Consider the following 6,572-nt stretch of genomic DNA (forward strand, 5'->3'; position numbering starts at 1 on the left):
CTTTAGTTCCAGCTGCCTGTGCTGCTTTCTGCTGACCCTATATTGACACCAAATAAACACAGTGTTGGGGGTACATATAAATTGCTGCAGTAGAAAGAGAACTTCAGTTACTTCTTCAGAAAGAGTCCCCTACAACACCATAAAATTTCTTCCCAAGCCAAGGGAAGTTTAGCTCCCCTCTATTAATTTTACTGTGTGCATGCTAGGTGGAAATACAGAACTGTGAAAAGGCTCATTTTAGCAGGGATAACAGCTCACAGAAGTTATTCTGAGGACTGGGCTGAAGGGAATCCCATTCCCACGTGGCTGGCAGCAATCAATGCTTCCTCCAAGCAAGGCCACTCTGGGGGATGGAGAAATCAGAGCTGTGACCAACCCAGGAAATTCTGCCTGACAGCTCCTGCAGGCAAACCACCCTGCTGGGCACTGGGAGCGCGCTGGGATGTCGGGCCCTGCTGCTGGGAGCAGCCATTCCACAGGGGCTCCTTGGGGATCCCTGGGGATCCCATAACGCCCTGCCCTCCCTGGGCCCGGGGCACCGAGGGGCTGGGGAGCAGTGCAGATGTTGGGGTGGCAGAGCTGGGGAGCAGTGCAGATGTTGGGGTGGCAGAGCTGGGGAGCAGTGCAGATGTTGGGGTGGCAGAGAGCAGGGGAGCAGTGCAGATGTTGGGGTGGCAGAGCTGGGGAGCAGTGCAGATGCTGGGGTGGCAGAGAGCAGGGAAGCAGTGCAGATGTTGGGGTGGCAGAGCTGGGGAGCAGTGCAGATGCTGGGGTGGCAGAGCTGGGGAGCAGTGCAGATGTTGGGGTGGCAGAGCTGGGGAGCAGTGCAGATGGGGTGGCAGAGGTGGGGAGCAGTGCAGATGTTGGGTGGCAGAGCTGGGGAGCAGTGCAGATGATGGGGTGGCAGAGAGCTGGGGAGCAGTGCAGATGTTGGGGTGGCAGAGCTGGGGAGTAGTACAGATGTTGGGGTGGCAGAGAGCAGGAGCCCAGAGGAGGATGAGGTACAGGATGAGGTGCTGCAGAAACAGGCTGGCACTGTCCAACACAAACCCGAAAATGGGGAGATCAATAAGAAAAGAGAGTTTGAAGGGAAGCAAAGCAAAGCCTGGTGCTCCAAGAGGAACAAACCCCACTCGCTGATGCCCCATCCCATTCAGGTTTCTCTCTGGGGCCCAGTTGAGCACTGCTGATGCCAGTGCTGCTGCAGGTATTCCCTGCAGTGTCCCCTCAGTGTGCAGGTGCAATGTGTGCAGCTGAGGCAGCCCAGTCAGTGCTGGTGTTTGAGGGGCCCCTTTTAAAACACCCCAACCTCACTGGGCCCAGCCTGCCCTGCTGAACAATAATCCTGCCCAGAGTGTGAATATTCCTGCAGGCCCAAGCCACAGCACGTGGCCATTGCATCTGCAGCCTCCAACAGCCCCTGGGGAGCAGGGAAGAATTCCCGCTCCTGCCTGGGAAATGCTCTCTCCTGAAAGGAAAAAGCAGCATTGCCCTGCCCATCACGGACCATGGCAGCCCCGCCCCTCTGCCTGCCAGCCCTGACACCGGCGCTGCTGCGGCTCCTGTGGGAGGGAGCAGAGGAGAGCATGGAAGGTGCTGCTCCAGGGTGGTGCCCACAGCTCCTGAACTGCCTCTGGCCCCTCTCAGGAGCAGTGATGGGATCTGAACTCAGAGCCTGATGCAGCCCTGCCCGACTTCCCGGGACTGGAGCCCATGGAGCAATCGGAGGGGAAATCACTGCAGTGATTGCCAGGCTGGTACCAGCAGGAAGGAAAGAAGTGAATGGAATTGAAAAATTACACATTTAACCAGCAGCTGGATGGCAATAACTGCTTTAGGCCAACACCAAATTCTGTCTGGGGCCATTAATTGTGTGAGTCAAGCTGCTGATCTGAGTGGGAGGGAGGGGTTTGCAAACCACAGACAGCACAGAAAGGATCCCTCCCACCAGCAGCCTGTGACCAGCTCCTCAGTATTTACCAAAAAAAAAAAAAAGTCCTTTTGCCTGTTGCTAAATGCAGCTTGACAGCACTCAGTGGCCCTGTTAGCCCAGCTCAGCCTCTGAAAACATCCCTCAGTAACGCTGCAGACAAATCACAGCCAACAGAGGCAGCTTTGAACTCTGCAGCCTCTGTAACCCACAGCCACAAGGATGGGAAATGAATAAATGGAGCTGGATCAGTGATGATCTCTGGCCAGGTGCCAGAGAGTGGCACCAGCAGTCACCAACAGGAATCAGAAATGAGGCTGAGGAAAACACCGGGCATCTCATGCTCCTTGTGGCTTTGTGCTACAGAGATTGGCATTATTATTTTTCATTTACCACCGTGCTGAGGAGTGGCCCCAAACTGCACATGGAATTTCCACCAGGATTTCCATGGCACAGCTTTGCTCTCCATCCCATGCTCAAGACTCCACCGGATCCACTGAGAGGCTGGGAAGGAAGGAGGAGGCACTGGAGCTTCCTTCTGCTGAAGGAGCCTGGAGGCTCAGGAGGGCCTTTGGCCAGAGAGGGAAAAGGGGCTCGGTAAGAAGAGCCCTGTGTGGGATGCGCAGGCATTAAGGCACTGCTGCAGCTGGGGTCAGGCCAGGAAAGGCCAGAGCGCTTCAGAAATCACAACGTTGTAACAAACACACAAATTATCTCTTGGAAGTACAGAACGAGTCAGACCTTAAACACATCCTGGTTTAACCCCAGCCAGCAAGGAAGGCTCACACAGCCCCTCCTTCACCCCCCTCAGTGGGGTGGGGGAAAGAATCAGAAAAGTGACAGTGAGTGTGCTGCTCAGCAATAACAAAGTCACTGAATCAGCAGCACTGATTTCAGCACAGATCCAAACACAGCCCTGTACCAGCTGCTGTGGAGAAAGGGAACTCTTTCCCAGCCAAAACCAGCACACCTATCAAAAGCATCTGCACTCAGAATAGTGGATTTGCTCTGTCCAGACCAAGTATTTTGATTTTATGTTGACTTACAGAAAAATAGGGCCCAAGAAACCTTTGGCTTCACAAATTCCTTTCCCTCACCTCCCTACAAAAGGAAATGCATTAGATGTGAATTTAGCTATAAATATTTCCATTGTTAAGATTTTAGTTCCTACTACAGCTCTTGCTGTAATGCTAACTTTAGCATAATCCTTCAGCTTCAACAGATTTTTAAAACACAGGAAGTCTTTTCAACACAGGGTTAACTACAAGGAGTGACTTTTGGATTATCTGTACACTTTTCAAATTCTTGTCAAAATTCAAACTGCCTGATGAAATACGTGTTCCTGCCCCTGAAATGTCCACATGGAGTGGTGAGGGGGAAATCAGTTACTACCCCACCCTTTGTGCCACATACATGAAACACACTTGGAATCATGACATACAAAGAACAAGAAAAAATGTGGGCAACTCCTACAAGTTACTGCCAGCATGAGAAATTACTGCAAGCATCAGAAGTCTTGCTAGGTTTTAATAATCTCTTGATGAAGGATGTGCACACATGCCAGCAGAGTTTTCCATCCCCAGGTGAACAAGGACCAGCTGTCTCAATGCCTCTTCTAGCTGCTTTTGTGCCTTCAGACCAGGAGCCCAGTGACAAAAACGTCACATATGTGACAAATCCACAGGGTGATGTAGGGTGCTGTTAATGTTTCTGTGCATTCAGCTCATGGGCCATAAAGCACACCCTGTTTGTACCTCACAGCTTCTCTCCAAAAACCAGTCAGCCCTACCTCAAAAACAAAACAAACCAAAAACCTGAAACATGCCACAATCTTTGTCTTCCTCACAAATCCCTCAATTTCTCACTTTTAGCCACAATCTCTCCCTCTCATTTTCCAGCTTATGTAGCCTGGATTCAAATCCTCTTCCAGAAAACACAAAAAAATGAGTAACAGCTATTTCAGAATAAACATTGACTGTCATATCTCTTCAAAGCCTTTTCTGAGTTTCTGCCCCATGCTGCACCATGCCACCAACACCCGCAGAATTCCTTGCAGACCTTCCAAGCCGTGATCCTCTTGTAGCCTCTCTAGCCAGTATCCCATTCAGCTGCTGTGGTCCCACCACCCAAGGGCAATGACAGTGTCTCTGATGACGCTCCAGACACACCCTGCCATTTCTGTATGCATGGCCAAGCTGCAGAGGAAAAATTCACAAGGAGGAAAATGTTCTCTCTTGTAACTGCAAAAGACGCATCGGCCCGGGCTGCTTTTCCCTTTGCCTTTCCCAAGGAAGCCCTGGCACAGAAGATGAGGCCGCTGAAATCGCTGCCCCTGTTGGTGCTGCTGAGGGCCCGCCCGCCCTGCACGGCCCCAGCCCCGTCCGCTTCCCCTGGGCCAGAATCAGCCCCGCCTGCTCCGGGCACAGCCCTGCCTGCAGCGCCGGGCTGAGGAATCGCCCTTCCCGCTGCTCCTGGAACAGGCACCAGCGGCACCCACGGCGCTGCCCAGCAGTGCCTCCTCCGTGCCGTTCCTCAAATGCCACAGCTTTATTTAAAGAGGAGAAACCCACCAACCTCATCCCCCAGAATGTTACACCAGACATCTTTCAAACACACCAAACCGTGTGCACCTGTCTCTGAGAAGTTCATGGCTGTTACTGTTGAAGATAGTTCCTAACTTTCCAGCTTTTATGTCCGCAGGAATTTCTGTGGGAAGGAGGAGCTGCTCTCTGTCCCTTTTTTAGCCCATCTCTGCTAAAAGGCCTTCTCACTTTCTCAGCCCCCTTGCTGAGCCTGGCAATGTCCCTGCTGCTGCCCCCTGGCAGAGCTGCCATTTGGCAACAAAACCAGTTCAGGATTGCCTCCCAGCAAAATGCCATCGAGTGGCTTAAAGTTTGCAATAAGAAGATGCTGTCGCTCAGTTTTGTATCTAAACTTTTCAGTTGATGATGTCTTTAAGAAGATGACATGAAGAAAGGCTGCAGTCAGAACAATCCCCATTTGTGTTTCAGAACTCCCAGGTTCTCCATCCCTTTCCATCACTTCAGTAAATGCCGCTCTTCACCGCCTGTCAAGCACTTGGCATTTCTTGAAATCCAGGCAAATTATTAAGGAGCCTTAGCAAGGTCTGCAGGACGTACCTGTCAGTGTCTTTTTTCCTTTTAAATATCAGGAGCTGTTTTAATTCACTGCATTTCCCATGTAGGTGGCAGTTTTCTTCTCAGCTACACCAGGCAAAATCCCAAACTTCCCTGAACTGCAGGGTAAATTGTGTGAAAAGTGCTCAGCACCACGTGTAATAAAGTTTAGGATATGGGAAGGTGAGAGTGTGAGCCTTATTGAAAAAAATACAGATACTGAGATTTGCTTCAATCACTACAGTGTAACTGGAAACTCTCGTGTTCAGAAAAACTTAGATCTGAATTTTCCAGTTAGCTTTCATGTCATTAAAAATAATTTTAAAAATGCAGTTTGATGCTCTAATAATTCCAGACATATGAAAAGCCTGCCAGCTGGACAGACCCTCAGGATAAACTGCAAGCACTTGGGCAGTATCTTCCCTCATCATTTTGAGGGCTTTTAATTAAAGACACCTCTTAGAGCACAGCCTAAAGGAAGGACCCTTCCAGAAGCTGGATCCTCATGCCAGAGCCAGGCCTGGTTTCAGAGCTGCTGGCTGCACAGAGCTTGGACAGAGCAGGGGCTGTGCCAGCAGCGTTCCTGCAGCAAGGAGCTGCCTTTGCTCCCTTCTGGAACAAAGTTCTCCTCAGTCACACATTGAAACCATTTGAGGAAAGAAGGAACGAGACCTAAACACACCTGGAGAACAATCTTCAGAAGCTGCTGCTGCCCTTACAGCTCACACAGAGGGCTACAAATGGGCATAAAGGAATGCCAGCACTTTTTGCTGCAGATCAGGAACTCCCTTCCCAGGGACAACATCTCACAGGTTAAGGGTGCTCCTACACCTAAGAAACACTTGGGATTTATTAAACATGCAAAAGTGCAGGAAGGCAAATGGATGAACACAACCTAAAAAGGCCAAAAGAACCTGGTGAAAAACCCAATAGTTGCACTGTGGGTAAAAATGATGTTCCTCCAAAGGCAGCAGAATAAATTCTAAGGGATGATGCATCAATACATCTTGCTCTGACAGGCATCCCCTTGCCCTGATAATGTGCACACAGGGTGAAAATACAGACCTCAAAATCCTTACAAATTTATAAAACTGAAACACTGCACTGAAAAATGCAAACTCTACCTGCATTATGTTATTAACTAATGTTTAATGCCCAACAGAATGTAGTTTTGGAACTGATAGATTGCTGGGTTGTTATCTCCCTTAATTTCTTTTCAATAAATTAAACCCCACCAATCTGCTACAGACACCCTTACAGGCAGAGGGAAGGCATTTGATTGAGAATGTTCCTAAATAATGGCACTGGGATGAATTACCACTTCCCAAGATTAGGAGATTATTAGCTTGTGGGCTCTATTTTCTACTTCTTCACTTCTAAAGCTGTGATTCCAAGAAGAAAATCCTTGTAGATGTTGCTGCTTTTACAAGAAAGGTGATGTGTGGGGATACAGAAAACCACGGTTCTCTCTTTCCCAGGAGTATTTTGGCAGCCTGCAGGGAAAC

This window comes from Agelaius phoeniceus, chromosome 4, assembly GCF_051311805.1.
Source record: "Agelaius phoeniceus isolate bAgePho1 chromosome 4, bAgePho1.hap1, whole genome shotgun sequence".
NCBI classification, from domain to species: domain Eukaryota; kingdom Metazoa; phylum Chordata; class Aves; order Passeriformes; family Icteridae; genus Agelaius; species Agelaius phoeniceus.